This window comes from Amblyomma maculatum, chromosome 5, assembly GCF_055883805.1.
Source record: "Amblyomma maculatum isolate TAMU_Amacu chromosome 5, ASM5588380v1, whole genome shotgun sequence".
In the NCBI taxonomy this organism is placed as follows: Eukaryota; Metazoa; Arthropoda; class Arachnida; order Ixodida; family Ixodidae; genus Amblyomma; species Amblyomma maculatum.
The window spans coordinates 102,700,204-102,717,453 of NC_139348.1; the positions used below are offsets into that span (position 1 = coordinate 102,700,204).

Here is a 17,250-nt window from a genome sequence, read left to right on the forward strand (position 1 = left end):
ACAGTACCTAAGGAGTGACAAAAACCACTGTTTGACGAACAATGTTGTCAACTCTACCTCACAATGATTTAAAAATACTTCGGCTATCTCTTTCCCCCTCCGCCTTCTCCACGTAACATACTATCCCTACCACTCTCAAAAATCTAACATGGGTTGTAGCGATATTTTCAAACCTAAGAAATATGACAGCTCAGATATCTGCCACAACTTTTTTCGGCCATTCTTTAATGTATCCGGACCACAAGTCTGCGAGAGAATGGAGGCCATGGTAACATAATTATTGTGAAACTACTTCTCAGCGGAAAAGCTATTAGAAAGGGTGAATACCACAAGCGCCATAACGAAATGAATTTGTTTACCTTAAGCTCGATTACTAGGGGTCAAACATTGCATTCCACCTCAATTCGTTAAATGACTGAGCTGCGTCTGAATACCCTTAGCAAAAAACAGGCACACTAAAAATGTACTTCAAACGCATTGTATTTATTTCGTATTAATTTCGCATTTTTTTGTCCCAATGCCATACAAATATGTTATAAATATACTAGGAGTACAACACTGCATATCTTAATATAAATATGTTTAAAATATGCTTTTCGCCTATTGAGCATATTTCTAACATACTGAAAATGTACTTTCTTCAGCTTGGCAGGGTTCACAAAATCTTCCACCAATAGACTGACAATGTACTTTGAAAGTATTACTAATGTACTTGACCTATTTTTCATGCTGGGAGAAAGTACCCTTGGAATGGATTAAAAATATATGAAAAATAGGATGCGCTCATATTTTTTGGAGCATTACAAATATGTTGCAGTTATATTTTCCAAACCAAGAAAAATATACTAATAATATACTAAAAGCATAAATTTATACCATTCTCGGAATGCACTAAAAATACATGAAAAATGTGATGCGCTCATATTTTTGATGCATTACAAAAATGTTGCAAAAATGCACCAAAAATATAGCTGCCAAATGCTGAAAATACGTCCGACATTTTGAAAACTAGCTACCGAGAAACATAAATGAAGGGCAATACCGACAAACACCTCAATGCGACATTTGTGTCCATTGTCATGACCCTTTTTCATGCTCCTTGGTTGACAGTTTTCAAAAGTCAATGTTACTTAAGCTAACTTACCGTTATTTCCGTCCGTATTTTACCCACCCAGTCTGAATATATGTGACACAACTTCCTTTATATCTTTATTTGAAGCATTTGAGTACAATGACCCACCGTGGTGGTGCGGTGGTTAGGGTGCAAGACTTCTGTGCCCGAGGATGTGGGATCGAATCCTGGCCGCAGCAGCAACTTTTCGATGGAGGTGGAAAGCAATGCGCCCGAGTGCTGTGCAATGTCAGTGCACATTAAAGAACCCCAGGTGGTCGAAATTTCCAAAGCCCTCCACTATGGGGTCTTTCATAGTACTCGCAGCAAACAATTTCGGCCATATCATATCACACATTAAATCACAATACAGTCCATGGAAAAGAAATACGCCTATGCCACTCAATATCTATTTACAGAGTTTAATTTTTAAGAAACAGTGCTAAAATACACCAATATATAGAGTAACAAAACACTGATCTCGTGCTAAACGAAAGCAAGTAGAAAGTCCGGACCGCAGATCTGGATAGGTTCCAAACTTTGGACGCAACGTGGACTGAAAAGGAAGAAAACAAGACACAAATTAAAGTAGGCTTTTTAACATTCCAATTAACAATCATATACTGCTACAAGAACAAGCTTTAGAAACCAGATGGTTCGTTCCTTCTTAACATGGTTATGAATGATGACAAAACAAAAGTAAAAAAGCTGAGCTGGAGTTGGAAACCGCAATGTCTGAAACGCCGTATTTGAAATGTAGACTATGGCAAAGCCACCAACCTGTAATGGAAACCACAATGGGGCATTCTGTTTTTTTATCTGATCCTGACATGAATATAATAGTTCCATTTTTCAGAATAAAGGAGTGCGGGTTAGAATCTTGGAAGCATATTTTTTTTTTTTATCAGAGAATGAGAAATGAAACATACTTCCCGTTTATGCATGAGGTTCCATAGCGTGCATCAAAGAAAGGACCGAACACGAGCGCTCGTGTTCTGTCCCTTCTTTAATGTGCACTATGGAACCTCATGTAGATTACCCACTAGCCCGAACCCTGACCCTTCCTGTTTATGATTCTTTACTTGCTTTCCAATGCACTCGCTGCATTGTTGAATTTGTGACGCAAAAAACTCTGGACCATAGAGTAAGGTAGGTGGGGAAATTTTGACATCGCATGAACTGAAGAGGAAGGTAACAAGACACAAATTAAAGCCCTCTTTTTAACATTTAAAACAATCAAATACTGTAACAAAATAATAAATACTGTAAGCTGTAACAAATATGGCAGCCCCTATTTACGCAAAATAAGTGAATAAAATTCTCAAATGCAGCCCAAATCTGGCCAGGTTAGATATACCAGTACCGCCCTTCTAAAAGCCGGTGTCATGATCACAGCTGACTGCATGCTTTCGTTGATTTATAAATGCAAGAATGGACAACTCTCGCAAAAAAAAAAAAAAATAAATGTGCCGCTTCTTAACATTCGCATCCACCATAGCTTATGCTACTCCGCACGTTCAGACGACAAGGACGGTCGACTCTGGCAAAAAAACAAGAAAAAAAAAATCTCCGCTTCTTAACGTCCGCCCTAATCCATCCTAATTTACAACGAAATTTTGTTTTTACACAGCAGCATTTATATAAAAAAAAACACTGTTATATTACGAACTTCACTGCATGAACAGTTTGTCTTTTAGCGGTGTAGAAAATACAAAACCCAAGTTTTCAAACCCTTCCCTTTCCGCTTAATCTTGAATGCATGCATTTGTGACTATAATACAAGCGAATTTGGAAGAAACAGCAAACGAAACAAGTAAAGCTTTGGTAACATACAATTGCATACCTCAAAATATCAGTACAGTTAATTTTCTGTGGAGCCAAGCTGCTCCAAACAGGTGCTCTACCATTAATTTTACCCACAGAAAACCTTTTGACCAAACTTGGGACATCTCAATTAAAATCCTGACTGACGGCTGGAGGTACAAACATTGCCATCAAAAATTATCATGAGCTTCATGTGTTGATACAACTGCCATGAAATGGGTGCTCCCACTCAATACGAAACCAATTGGCGCTGTGAATGTTTTAACGGTGCCTGAAAGCCTGCAACTGCATTGCAGGTATAATAGGAATGGGATGTGCAAACTGAAAGTCTCTGCAATATAGACCACCAAGTTCAGTTTGATTCTTGTACTATAAGTTCTCAATGGTTTTCTCACATGAATGCAAACTAGCGCCCATACTGTAAACGTGCCTCGACTCGACGCTCTACCACCAGTGCTTGGAGTGGAGAAAACAGCCACTCCTCCACTTCAGGGCCAATTAGGATTCATGAATCCAACTCTGCATTTCCTGTGACAAGTTCTCTCTCTACTCGAAGCAGCGCAAATGGCGTATGGGGATGAAATTAAGGCGTACTTTTGGCCCGAAAACTGTGTGCTAAAGTAGCACGCTTAGTTTTTCATGTTGAGTCTTCAACAACCTTCGCAAGCAAGTTCGATGTTAAGAGCATAGTGGAACTTGTTTTGTGGGCTAGATGAAAAGGGTGGCTGTGAAAAACTACCAAAAATGCTTTTGCGCCTGGCAACAGTCGCTGCTGGTGACAGAGTTTTATTTGTTTGTTGTAAGATGTTCTCGCCCTTTGCTGCTTTGCCTTTTTTTTTTTATTGCCATGCTTTGACAGACATCAAAATACATTTGAAAAAAAAAAAAAAGTAAAAGCCGGCACTTTCTATGAACATGGCTTTGGCCTTCAGAGGGCTCGGGGGCAAACGGTGAAAACCTGCATGCTGCTTCACAGTGCGTTTCAGCGCATACACACTGAATTCGGAGCCCTAACTGAAAATGTGCTTGAAGAGAATGCCTTTGCTGGCAGCGAATATCCTTCCGTAGGACAAGCACACCAATGCACTCCCTCGACAGTGCCGCGCGTCCGAAGACGCACTACGTACCCTCAGGTGACAGGCAAGCCATTGATGCGTGGGGTGCAGCACAGATGTCCGCACAGCCCCACCGCGCCTTCGGTGCACCCCAGCTTACTGCATGTGACATGCTATTCCCCCACGACAAGTTTGCCGCCGTTCATCAGACAAGGCGAGCTATGGAAGGAGTGCGCCTCCCCCACAGCTTGAGTCCACCTGCAAGCAAGCTCACCATTAACCGTGAAATGCGCGCCTCAACTCTGCACTCAGTAGGCTCCGAAAAGTTGTTCGCTTCATCGGCAACGACTTGAAATGTACCCACACCACAGACGCATAATGCGATAATCAATTATAGTACTGGTACCGGCGGCTGATCACAGTTATAAAAGCTCGGCACGGGCAGCAAGAGGCTACGGCCACACCTGTAAAACTATAACGTGCCAGATGTCCTGGGTCGCTGTCACTTTCAGCCAATGCTTTAGAGAAAGGTTTGGTGTATCCTCGTCATATCCACTTTCGTGAAGTTTGGTATACCGGTAGAACAAAGTCCACACAGCGAGCAAACGATGTGATGTCCTCAGTGTTTACAAGTGGAGTGGTCGAGGAGCGGCGCCAAGGCAGCGGCACTGCGGACTAGAGATTCTTGAGAAAACTCGAGTTCTCTCTGCCACTGTTGGGAGTTATTCGAGTGGAGGTTGTTTTCTGAAACGAAAAACGGGCCTCGGGGGCCGCTTGGAGTAGAAGTTAGAGTGAAGGCGCAGTCGTGAATATGGCGGTAAGACTAACTGCCACATTCACGACATGCCTTCACTGCAACTTCTACTCCAGGCCGCTTGGAGCGGGAGATCTGTTTTTTTTTTCTTTTTTTTTTTTGCCAGAGTCGACCATCCTTATAGTCTGAACGTGCGGCGTAGCATAAGCTTTGATAACTCTGATCAGCTGCCGGTACCAGTACTGTAATTAATCATCGCATTACACTTTTGTGGCATGGGCACATTTCAAGTCGTCACTGGTAAGCGAAAGTTTCGTGGCTTGCCCTGCGCGATGGCTTCCCCAGACGACGGTGGACTTGCAGGGGAGCAGTGTGTTACATGCAGTAAATTGGGGGAACTGGAGGTGCGGAGAAGCTGTGCGGACATCTGTGCTGCACCCCACGCATCAGTGCCTTGCCCATCGCAGTCGAAGAAGCGCATTCATTTACTCATCCTACAGAGCGATATTTGCAGTCAGCAAAGGGCATGGCTTTTCAAGCAGGTTTTCAATTATGGCTCCGAACTTGTCCGAAAGAGACTGGGCAATCAATGAACAGAAGGGTAAATGAACATCGGGCAGACACAGGCAAAAACCTCCCAAAAGCAGCTTCCCAGCATTTCAATCAGATGGGCCGTAAGGTTATTGAAATTTATTTATTTATTCTCCATGTTGGGCTTTAAATCTTCAAGGGACACAAAATATAGGGTGGCATATCTAATCCATAAATTTAGAAGATTGGAACCAACAGGAGCAAATATTGTTACGTGGAAACTATGTATTTACAGTATATTTACAACAGCCTCAACAAGCATAGCCGCGAGCAGCAACATGGAACCAGGCCCACTTTGTTATCATCTCCTTGTCCCTTCCAAAAGGCAAGTGAAGGAAACACTTCGTTGTCGTTATCTTGCAACAATATCTTGAAAGAAGCATTAGTATTCCTTAAATATATTTCCTCTCTGCCACAACTAGTCATGACAACAATCCCATAAAGTGTAAATAGTACACTTTATTCATAGCATATGTACAGGCTGTTTCACACTTAGGGGAAAACTCGGAGCGAGTGGCATCGCGAAACGGCGAGCGCTGCAATCGGGAGCCGCCAGCAGCTCGAGCATGCGCAGACGCTCGAGGGGCGGAGTCTAAGCCGCGTCGTCTGCTACGACGCTCGGCGCTCGCCGGGAAGGGCACCACTCTGGGCAGTGCGCGGTTTTCGTTGTTTTGCGGCAACTAAGCCGATATGCTGCACTAAAATTTTGCGACGCCAGCATGTAGGCCTTCATTGCCAATAATGGGCCTGTAAAGACTTCCCTTCAGAGCATGTGTCACTTTCTCTTTATTAGGAGGGCAAGGGTACTAAATGCGAGCAGCCCTATCTCCAGTGTGCGTTCCCGTAATAATCCAAGAACTGACACTAAACTGCGCGCAGTGCGTTCAGCCTTTATTGGACCACGAAATGAAAAATTACTAAACGCAAAATAGCCCATGCGGCTGTACGAGTCTAATACAATGAAACGATCTGATACGATTGAAAGAAATGTCTACAGGAAGATATGGATGCTGACGGTGCTGCATCTCGACAACACTTTATTACCCCCAGACAGCCGTGCCCGCCGGCCGGAAAACGCACACGTCACGCTTGGAACTTCACCTAGTATATCTTCATGTCCCCAGCCACAGCGATAACAGTGCTCATTCTAGAAGGCAGCAGTGTGTAAATTGTCTCCGTCAGGGACCTCAAATCAAAGTACGCGCCATGAGGTATTAGTGGTGGACCTACTGGTGATTTTCGTTTTTTAAACTGCTTAAGGTCAAAAGAAATAGTGCTGAAAAGCCAACAAGCCTCGTCATCTTCCTTCAGTCACTGCTGCGAAAATACTGGCGTGACTCGATAAAGATACCGGTAGCTTTAAAAGATTGAAGACTGCTCTCGGCGCTCATCTTCCCTGCCTCATTCCAGCTTTTTTATTTGACAAGAGCGGTACTATACCGTCGGCGATAAGATTTTGTCTTGTGCACATGGCCCGTATTCCGGAGAAAGACTGATTCAAAATTGTGAACTATATTGCAGGGACTATACTCAAAAAAAGATAGCTGATATTATAGGAAGATCTCTAAAAGCTGTGAACAGGATTTTACAAGCATACAAGAAAGAAGGACGCATCAAGGATGCTCCCCGTGGACGTCCGCCAAGGGCCACAACAGAAGATGAGGATTTGTGGATAGTTGCGGCTGCTGCAGACGCCCCCCGCGCATCACTTCAAGAAATAAAGCAAAGCTTGAAGCTGAAGGCATCGAAGGCTACCGTCAGGCGGAGACTGAATGAAGCAGGCCTGAAGAGTAGAGCGGCAGCTCAAAAACCTCTGCTTCGGAATGAGAATAAGGCAAAGCGGCTAGGTTTTGCAAGAGAACATGAGAGGTGGTCCATTGAAGAGTGGAAAAATGTTGTCTTCAGTGACGAATCCACTTTTACGACCACTGGTGACGAAAGAGCACGAGTGTGGCGCCCTGTCAAGACACGGTATAGTCTTTACTGTATACCCACTAATTATTCATTTGCTAAATCTGGAGATTAACATATAATATTTACGTTTTTCTAAAGAGGTACGGCTCTAGCCTTATTTTTTCAGCATCCGGCAGATGAATCATAAAACGTCAGAAAATAGTCCTTGGTCTAACAAATATTTAAATATATTTGGTTACTGGAACTGCTTATTAAATTGACCTAAAGCGCCGCAATGACATCACTTATTTCAGCCTGTATTGCAATTTAATCACCGAGTCTACGGAGGGTGCATGAGCTTGTGATTTGAACCAGCACTCGCAACGGTTCTGTGAACATGAACCAGTAAAGTGAAGCTAGCCCAGATTCGAAGAAAGGTTGAGGCATGTGGTTTAAAATATCGGAACTCAATGGACGCTTTTTCGCTTTTTTTTTTTCAGCTACATGTCTCAGTATCTGCAACGGGTCGCGGCGAGCGGGCGTACAAGTGTCAGCGTTTGGGCATGCATCAGTAAAGATGGACTTGGACCGCTAATACGTCTCGAAGGAAAGTTCACCGCCGAAAAGTACGCGGGAATTATAGGCGACGTTTTGATTCCTTACATTCTTGACGGCCCATTCCCAGAAGGCGACTACATATTTCAGCAAGACAGGTCGCCCATGCACACCGCTCGCGTTGTGAACGAGCTGCTCGAAGAGCGCGGTGTTACTGTGCTCGAGTGGCCGCCCCAGTCACCGGACCTCAAATATTATAGAAAATGTTTGGGGATAGTTAAAAGCATCTTTGGCGCGCCACGCTCTGCATGGGCTGTCCGAGGATAGGCTCTGGTCCACAATTATCGCCGAATGGGAAGCGCTGCGCATGAACCAGTCCCTTACTGAGTCACTTTACGCCTCACTGCCATCCAGAATGAGCGCTGTCATTGCTGCTGGTGGAGACATGACGAGATACTAAGTTAAGTTCGGAGCTTGACGTGCGCCTTTTCCCGCCGGCGGGCACCGGTGTGTGAGGGTAAGACAGTATTGCCGAGACGCAGCACCGTCAGCATATATTTCCTTCATTCGTATCGGTTTGTTTCATTGTGTCTTACTCCTACAGCCGTTTGGGAACTGTTTTTCATTTATTAAATTTTTCTCTCGTGATTAAATAAAGACTGAGCACACTGCGCACACGTTTCTGTGTCTCTTTCTAGTCGCGGCGTATTACTGCAGCAGACACAGTGGACAAATACACCTGCTCGCGGTCAGTATCCCGATGATGAAAAAAAAGAAGCATGCTGTCAGGAGAAGTGTGCACAACCTCAGTTTCGCAAATGAAGGCCAAGAGGCTGGCATCGCAAAATTTTAGTGCAGCATATCGGCTTAGTTGCCGCAAAACAACGAAAACCGCGCACTGCCCAGAGTGGTGCCCTTCCCGGCGAGCGCCGAGAGTCGTAGCAGACGACGCGGCTTAGACTCCGCCCCTCGAGCATCTGCGCATGCTCGAGCTGTTGGCGGCTCCCGATTGCAGCGCTCGCCGCATCGCGATGCCACTCGCTCCGAGTTTTCCCCTAAGTGTGAAACAGCCTGTACATACTCTGTATCCCCGCCCCCCTCCTGTAATAGCAAAAGCTCCAAGTGTTTTTTCAAACATGTTCGTTTCTCATTACTTCTTACTTTGGTTCCCCCTTGAATCGTTTCAGATAATGCCATGCTTGGCAGGTATAGTATACTCTGATTTGTTGTTATTTTAATTTTTTTTGTCCTTCTCTCCCCTTTCCAAAACCTCTTGATAGCTGTTCCCATGCAGCTAGCTGTATTGCTCATCAGGTCCCTTTGGAATGCTTGTCCCTTTCAATGTATGAAGGAGCACTGAACAAGGGTAAAAGGGGTACAAGAATGCTGAATTGGGTGAGTTGGTGCGTTTGCATTTGTCCTTGTCTTCTTTGCGCTACGTTTCCTAAAATGTAAAAGGGGTACATCTCAGTTTGCAGGTCGAGCCAACGTTTCGACAAGTGGACTTGTCTTCGTCTGGGCAAAGCGATCATCAGTGGCAGGGGTTTAAATACGCTGTTGCTTCCAAAGAAGAAAAGCTGTGGAGGTGAAAGTGGGTGAGAATAAAGCAGGTGAAGGAGTGGGGAGGGGAGGATGGGTGAGAAGATGAGAAGAAAGTAGGTCATGGAGTGAACAAAAAAAAACATCTTCAGTATGTATTTCTCAGCCTGGAACCAGGGATCCTGTGGCCAGCAAAAGAAGTAAAACAGCATACCAGGAAAAACTACAATACCGGGTAGATTATTAGTCACCACTTAAGAGAATCCCTTAAGTATATTCCCTATGCAATATAACTATTTGTGGAAACAATCCCACATAGCGTTAATTGTACAGTTTATTCACAACGCATGTACACTCTATTCCCTTCTGCAATAGCATAAGCTGTACATGCTTCTCCAAACACATTTCCCCCTTATCACTTGTTGCTTGAGTTTGTCCTCAAACTTTTTCTTTTGCATGTCATTTGTGGTTCACTGTGCAGTTATTATCCTGTGACTTTGTACTAACCTCCCCCCCCCCACCACCACCACCAGCTTTGCAGAGTTTTAAGAATTGGCCCCCTTAGATATATTCCTTATCAGGGCCCTTTGCAAAGCCTGTCCCTTTGTCAGGTGTATCTGCACCAAACCCTCTTAAGTGGTGACAAATCATCTACCCGGTATTTTAGTTTTTCCTGGTATGCTGCTTTTACTTCTTTTGCAGGCCACCACAAGATCCCTGGTTCCAGGCTGAGAAATACATACTGAAGATTTATTTATTTTTTCACTGCATGACCTACTTCCTTCTCACCCATCCTCCCCTCCACACTCCTTCACCTACTTTCTTCTTACCCACTTTCCCCTCCTAATCTTTTCTTCTTCGAAAGCAAAAGAATATTTAAACCCTTGCCAGTGATAGTCACTTTGCCCAGACGAAAACAAGTCCACTTGTCGAAAAGTTGGCTCGACCTGTGAACTGAGGCGCACCCCTTTTACCCTTGTTCAGTACTTCTTCATACCGGGTAAACCATCTTCCTTTCGTTCTACCTGTCCCCTTTCAAGAAACACGTGTCAGCATCGAACCTGCTTTAGGTGCTGACAATCGTTTACTTTGCATATTAAATTTTCTTGCTGCTGCTGCTTTTCTTTTTTTTTTTTTTTTTCATGCGATGATGAAAGCACTGGTTCCATGCTCATAGAAATTCATACCCAAGGAAACATTCTTTCACTTCTCGCCCTGCTTCTTTCCCCCCCCCCCCCCCCCTAGATTGTCTTCTTCGGAAGCAAAACCGTATTTAAAACCTCCACTAGTAATTGTGCTGCCCAGACGAAGACAAGTCCCCTTGTCGAAATGGCTCGGCTTGCTAACTGAGGCTCCCCCTCTACACTTGTTCAGTGCTCTTTCATCCTACAAGCGAATTCCCTACTTTGATCTAATAGATGTGCCACCTTCATGGTCCCAACAGCGCAACAAACATTGTTTAGACTTGATGTTAAACTCTTCTGTTCATAGTAAAACTGAAGGTGTATCTGGGCTGATTAGATTTCGTACTGCTTAGACTGTGCAGCTCTGTCAGGTCAATTTTCAGTGCCCCAATGAGGCATTTACACTACCCAACTTGACACACAGTACTTTCTGAGAGAATAATGCTTAGCAACGGGTATAAAAAATAATGCGGAATAGGTGCCTCTTATAAAGGGCTACAGGTTAACTTAATTTTCATTGCAACAGTTGATCAACACTTACAGGACAGCCAAAACACTCAGTACCTCCAGTATTTCCTGCTGCTGCACCAGCCATCCCAGAAGTATTGAAGACGTCAACAAGTTCTGGCAACTCTATAAAACAACAGAACATTACAGAAAGAAAACATGAGCAACACTGCACATTGGAGCTTCAGATGGGTGAAGTTTAAATTTCGCAAACTTATTTAGCTACCGACAGCACAGAGCAACACAAAGATGCTACTCAGATAGAAATCATTTGCACTATGTCGTGCAGCAACCAACAATGCTACTGAGTAAAACTTATTTGCCTTTGTCTGGGCCTTAGGAAAATAACCTTCTTTTTTTTTCTTTTTTTTTTTCATTTGCTCCTGCACAAGGTCTGCAGACATAATCAGAAAGGTATCACTTGCAGAGTTTAGAAATCGTCCTTGAGGTGGCACCACAAAAGGCAGCTATGTATTGTACAACCAACGCCGAATGAGCTACCACTGCACAGCACCAACTATAAGATTGGAATGCAAGGAGGCAGTGTCCATATTCCAGTGTACATAAAGCAATACTTACAGGAAGAAGGTGTGCCTACATACGCACCCGCCAGCTGCTCGGTTAAATGGACTCACTTGCTCAAAATAATGCGCAATGGTCTCAACTGCCTCAGATGAAACAGACAAAGCGAGCACTCAGAATAAAATATTCAAGGTGCATTCTGAATGAGTGAGCCCAAGAAAATTTGCGCTTTTCTTTCTAGATGCAAGATTTCTGGTTCCCAATTCAACGAAAATGTTTGTACTCTAAAAAAGTAGTCGCATACAGTGCTAAGTCTGAACGACAAGCACTGTATCGCAACAGTGCTCAGATAACAACATTTTAGCGCACATTATTTGGATTACATAACTGGTATCAAAGCCTCCCTTGACCTTCACCCACTGGAAATTCCGACGGAAAATTGCACAACTTTGTCCTCATTGACCAAACTTGCTCTTAGAGTTGCCACTAGGCACTTCTTGTTGCCATTATAATTCAATGAGCGTTCAGCGTCTTCATGGTCACACTGATGCTTTCAACAGGTCCTTTTTTCCTAGACCAATTGCAGCATGGAATAAATTATCCGAATCAATAGCCTCCAAGCATGACATTTAAATTTACGGCTATACTTGCTGCCGATCTAAACGAACAACTACAATGGTTTCCTTTCTGTGCAATTTTTATTCTTTCGAGTTTATGTGATTGTGGTCTATGTTGCATTTGTTTTTGCTCTTATACTGCCCATAGTCTGTTTTAGGAGTTTTTGAATTGTGCTCAGGTACAATTTATGGCATTCCTGTATTGCTGTTGTATTACTGCATTGTAGTGCCTGTTCTCGTTTTTCATTTCCTGACCGCTGATACATATGTTATCGATCCCCCCCCCCCAATGTAATACCCCCCTTGGGGCCTTTAAGGGATAGAAAAGGATGATGATAATGATGATGAGACAGACTATTTGGCTGGCAGAAAATGTCTGCTCCTTTCCAGCTCTTCAACACAGTAAAGGTTATATGAACGCATAACTTTTTCTATCACGCAAACAAGACAGGCAGTCTTGTGCTCGTGCCAATAACTTTGGCATGTAATTATGCGACATAGTACAGCTAGAAGCAATATGAGAGAACACAGGAGCACGTGGCCTCCACACTTTGCAAAGTGCTGCCACCGACATGTGATCAGAATCAGCAGTAAAGACGCACGCAAAGTAAGCTTGGACGGCTCCTTTTTCCGAGGATGCCCTTTACATTATTTCTTTAAACAAAGAAATAAGTGGTCAGTGGTACCATATACTCATGGATTGACCCATAATTTGATGAAGATTGGACACAGACATGGCATCCGGATTGTGTCCTGCGACATAAAAGAGAGCCAAAGGCAAGTTTGCTCGAGTGAATAACCAGGAGGTTAAGTCTAGATGCCAAACTGCGCACCAGACAAGGTACTCCGATTGTATCCAGGGGATTGTCTACCAGATTCCCTTACATTGTGGGAAGCAATACATTGATTAAAACTTCCTGCTGGGCGAGTTGGTAGTTCATCTTGATGTAGGGTTGTTTTTTTTTAGCGCAATTGTCTCGCCTTTCTTGTCTTTGTTTGCGCTAAAAAAAAAAAAACCTACATCAAGCAGTACATTGGACAAACAGGAAGATTCATTAATGACAAAATTAGAGAGCACGCTGCAGCAATATCGGAGAAGTCAGACACCAACCTCTCAGTGCACTGCAGAGGCTGCTTTATTTGTATTTGCAAAGACCAAAAATGTCCAGCTGACCTTCACAATGTGAAGGTTTTGAGAAGGAATAAGGACAGGTTAACAAGGAAAATTTTCGAAGCACGTGCAATCAGGAGCTTGGAAGACCAGTGTGTTACCACGCCTTCAGTGGTACTGTTGAAAAAGGAATCGGATTACGCTTGTTGGCAGGATGTTAAAGATAAGGAATAAGTTAGCTGCAGAGGTAAAGTGAAGGGAGAAAAGATGCGCGGGTTCAGATCAATATAGTTGTCAGTGCAGCGTTGTCCTTGTGTCTGTGTGCGCTTCTTCGGTTTTGTTCCCCTGCTCTGCTGCCTCCTTCCAAGATGTTACACCAATTAGCTCAACATTCTACTCTATTATTGTTCAACTGAGTGATTTCATGTGAAAACCAAAGCCTTGAATGTACACGGCATTGCGCTCCACTGTTTAGGGCATTTAAAAGGCAATAGATGAGAAATGTATGTGACAGTCAAGCACAGCAAAACTGAACATGCCGCGCCTACATTTCTTGCCATCACTCCCTTGTGTTTCGCCCTGCAGCTCGGAAATTTCTTTCTTTCCCTACTTCTTGCTACGCTTTTCCACTCTTTTACTTCTGAGTGAACTGCACCACCTTCCTTCCATATTCATAGCCACCTTTACTTTTTTATCCTATGCACTGCATTCTTTCCTTCACGGTTCTAAGGCTTATGTAAAGTTGGCTCCTTAGTGTTGGTGAGCCTGATGATAAAGCCATTAAAAAAGCAGTTTTGCATTTTTTTTTTTTTTTTTTTTGATATCTGCCCTTCGATTCTAAGTAGTGCGTGTGCAGTGATGTAATTTCAAGGGAAGTACATCCCCGTGGCCAGGTGCACTTTACGACAACTGATTGTTACCAAAAATGTTTTTACCATTTAGGCAAAAGATGTCACTTATGGAAGAGGAACTGGGACTTCAGTTTCATTTTACTATATCCGAGTTTACTATAGTGGGGTTCCACTGTATTAGCACTGCGCTGCGTGTTCGTTTATTGTTAGTTTCGCTGAGCTAAGACAGTGCACTCTTAGACAGGCCCTCCAATGGTTAACCGGCTTCAAGACATAGCAATAAATGAACCAGCTGTGAATGGACCCCTTTCTAAGTCAAGCCAGAGCTTTGAAATCAATACTGGGTTGCAGGCAGTCACAAATTTGCAGTGATGGCAGATAGGACTGGGACAGGCATTGAAAAACATTCCTCATCATATGTCTAATTCTGCACATGCACCATGCCAATCATTTAATGTGCCAGAGAGTGCCATGTAATGATTGATCACAGGCCTTTAATTGTGACACTCAATTGTACCGTGAAAATCCTTCCCCATTTACAAAAGTAATCATTAGCTGTAACATGACCTGTAGAAATTGACACAGAGAGCTGAGGCTGTGTGATCACTACATGCATAATATGATGATGCATTCCCAGGCCATTAAAATTGCAAACAAGCCATTCATTTCTCCAGTAGACACAATATGAAAAATTTTTGACTGATTTTAACTCTTATTTATGTGGAGGATCATAATATTGCAAAAGTGTATTTAAATTGCCAATGACAATTTTTTATTCAATATGAGTTATGCATAGATAAGCCTTCTAACTACTTCAACATAGCCAAAAACATGTAGTTGCTTACCTTTTGATCTAATTCCAGCCTAAGATGCTGTCTCCCCCTTTCCTTTTCCTGGCTTCTATTATACAAAAAAGAAACACCATATTTTTTTTTTTCAAAAATGAGGTTTAACTGCTTAAACACAAACAATTTAGAACTGATTCCTAGCTTTTAACAAGCAGCAGTCATTCATCAATAAGAGGCCTGGAGGAATGTAAGAGACTAATGGTATAATGAAGAATGCAATTTGAACATTATTTTCAATAGCAAGCTGTGGTACTTAAGAGAATAGTGAAAGCTTAGCATCAACACTAAGGCAACAGGTGATGCCACCAAGCTGCCCATTAAGGCTCAGAAAAATAATTTATTTTGCCAATGTACTGCATGTTAAACTCGCTGAAATTGGTGTGCCAGACTTACTGAATAACATAAAAAGCTTTCTGCTGAATAATTTGACAATCTACCAGCTCCAAGATGCTGTGGAGCTGGACGATACACATGGGGTTCACGCCCACCCTGTACAGGATTTCTGGCTCAAACAGGCTTCTGCAGCACACTGCTAACTCGAATAAGGAAGTTGCTACATGATGATCTTAAAACATATCTTAATGGCCCGCAGATCTATTTAATTTCTGACTCTGTCTCAGGGATTAGATTGCAAACGTAAGCATTTTATGCTGTTGTCAAAGAAGGAAAACAATACATTTTTACAGAAATCTAAAAAGCAATACAAAACATTTGCTCATTATGGCCTATAACACACGAATGGAAGGTACAGAAGACAGAAACCTTGCTGGTCTTCAGTCGATGGGCATCACCATATCCCTCCTCTTCCTCAAGCATTGCATTCAGTAATATTTCCAGATTGCTGCGCACAGCTAGGAAGAAGAAAACCTATTAGCAGACATTCTCATACCCGTCTTTGCTTCACTCTATATTATGGCTTGTGAATGACATCACTTGCCTTAACATACAAATGGCACAGTTCAAAATTGAGCTCTTGCTCTGAAAAAGTAATGACTACGTTCATATTTGTTTTTACATATCGAACACCCTGGGCGGGGACACTTATATCCCCACCCACGGTGTCCGATATGCAAGAACAAAAATGTTGAAGCCGACATTCACCACTTGCTGTGGGACTGCCCAGCACTGAAATTGACACGAATCCGGCATTTGGCGATAGCTAGCCTACCAGCAAACAATCCTGCCTCGTATATCACTTGGACGGAGGGACATCATGCTCACTCCTTCACTTCATAAAATCACCCAACCTTTTTCCATTAATTTAATCATTTCTTCATTCTTCATCTCATACCCTACTGATGCCCTTAGGCAGTAAATATCGTTAAAAAAAAAAAAAAACAGACGGCACAAGCAGGCAATGTACTTTCCGGTTCTAACCAAAAAACATTCGCCGGTAAAAAAATTACGGCATCTGAAAAACCCAATAACGCCGGTTTTTGGTATCTAGGACCAGTTCTTGACGAAAAACTTTCCTCTTCCGTCCCTTCAGAGTACAGAAACAAGCATAAAGTATTTTAACCATGGCTCCACTTGTTTACGTCACTGCAAAATCCGGACACTGCGATATGTGCCAAAAGTCTTTCTGTGGCGTGACATCGTATTTTTTTCTCCCTTAATACCAACGTTGGGGAAAAAAAAATTACTGCACTGTCGACATGTTGAGCACTACGTGCATGCCCCTTCTCCCCAAGGAGGGCCGTAAATATAAATAACCAAAGAACCTGGGAGACCCTGCACAGCTCTGACCCTGAGACCCAGCTGGGCGCGATCAACCTGACCGAAGAACAACGCGCACCAGCCAGCATCCGAGGCGAAGCGCCAGACGCGGGTGGAGGAGATACGCGAAGTCTATTCCTCCTTCTTGATAAACATGCATGCATACCGCCACAGCGAAATAGCAACGCTATCTGGCTCAATGCAAGGGCGCCAGTTCTACATCTGCAAAAAATACAATAACAGTCTGTATACTTACGGCTGAACTTGACAGCTTGCGCGACGAACAGCTTTGATGAGCCAGTTGCCCGCCGTTTTTTATCCTCTCGAGCCAGGCAACGTTTATCCGATTGACCTTCTGTGAAGGGCCGCTGAACGTCGGCAAGGTTTTTGAGTTACGTTTGACGACTGCGTCGTGCCCCTGAATTACATTAACATACTCTACAGCAAAAGACTCATCGGGAAATTGGAACAGCGCGAACTTGAACAAGGTATCACCGTATCACATGTCACCAATGGATCCCACAATGGCCTAATCGCACGTGTGTCGCACCCGCCACCTATAAGGAGTAAAT

General features: G+C 43.3%; 1 long non-coding RNA gene across 2 annotated transcripts; it reads right to left on the bottom strand.

Moving 5' to 3' along the window:
- Positions 1 to 439: 439 nt before the first annotated feature.
- Positions 440 to 17,193, bottom strand: LOC146189053 (uncharacterized). Of its 2 annotated transcripts, none has more exons than XR_014707627.1 (5): positions 16,935 to 17,193; positions 15,725 to 15,813; positions 14,960 to 15,014; positions 11,071 to 11,139; positions 440 to 1,667 (listed from the first exon to the last, which is right to left on the bottom strand). It is a non-coding gene; the product is annotated as an uncharacterized LOC146189053 (long non-coding RNA). The 2 variants fall into 2 exon arrangements; XR_014707626.1 differs by having other exon boundaries at positions 11,048 to 11,139.
- Positions 17,194 to 17,250: the final 57 nt, after the last annotated feature.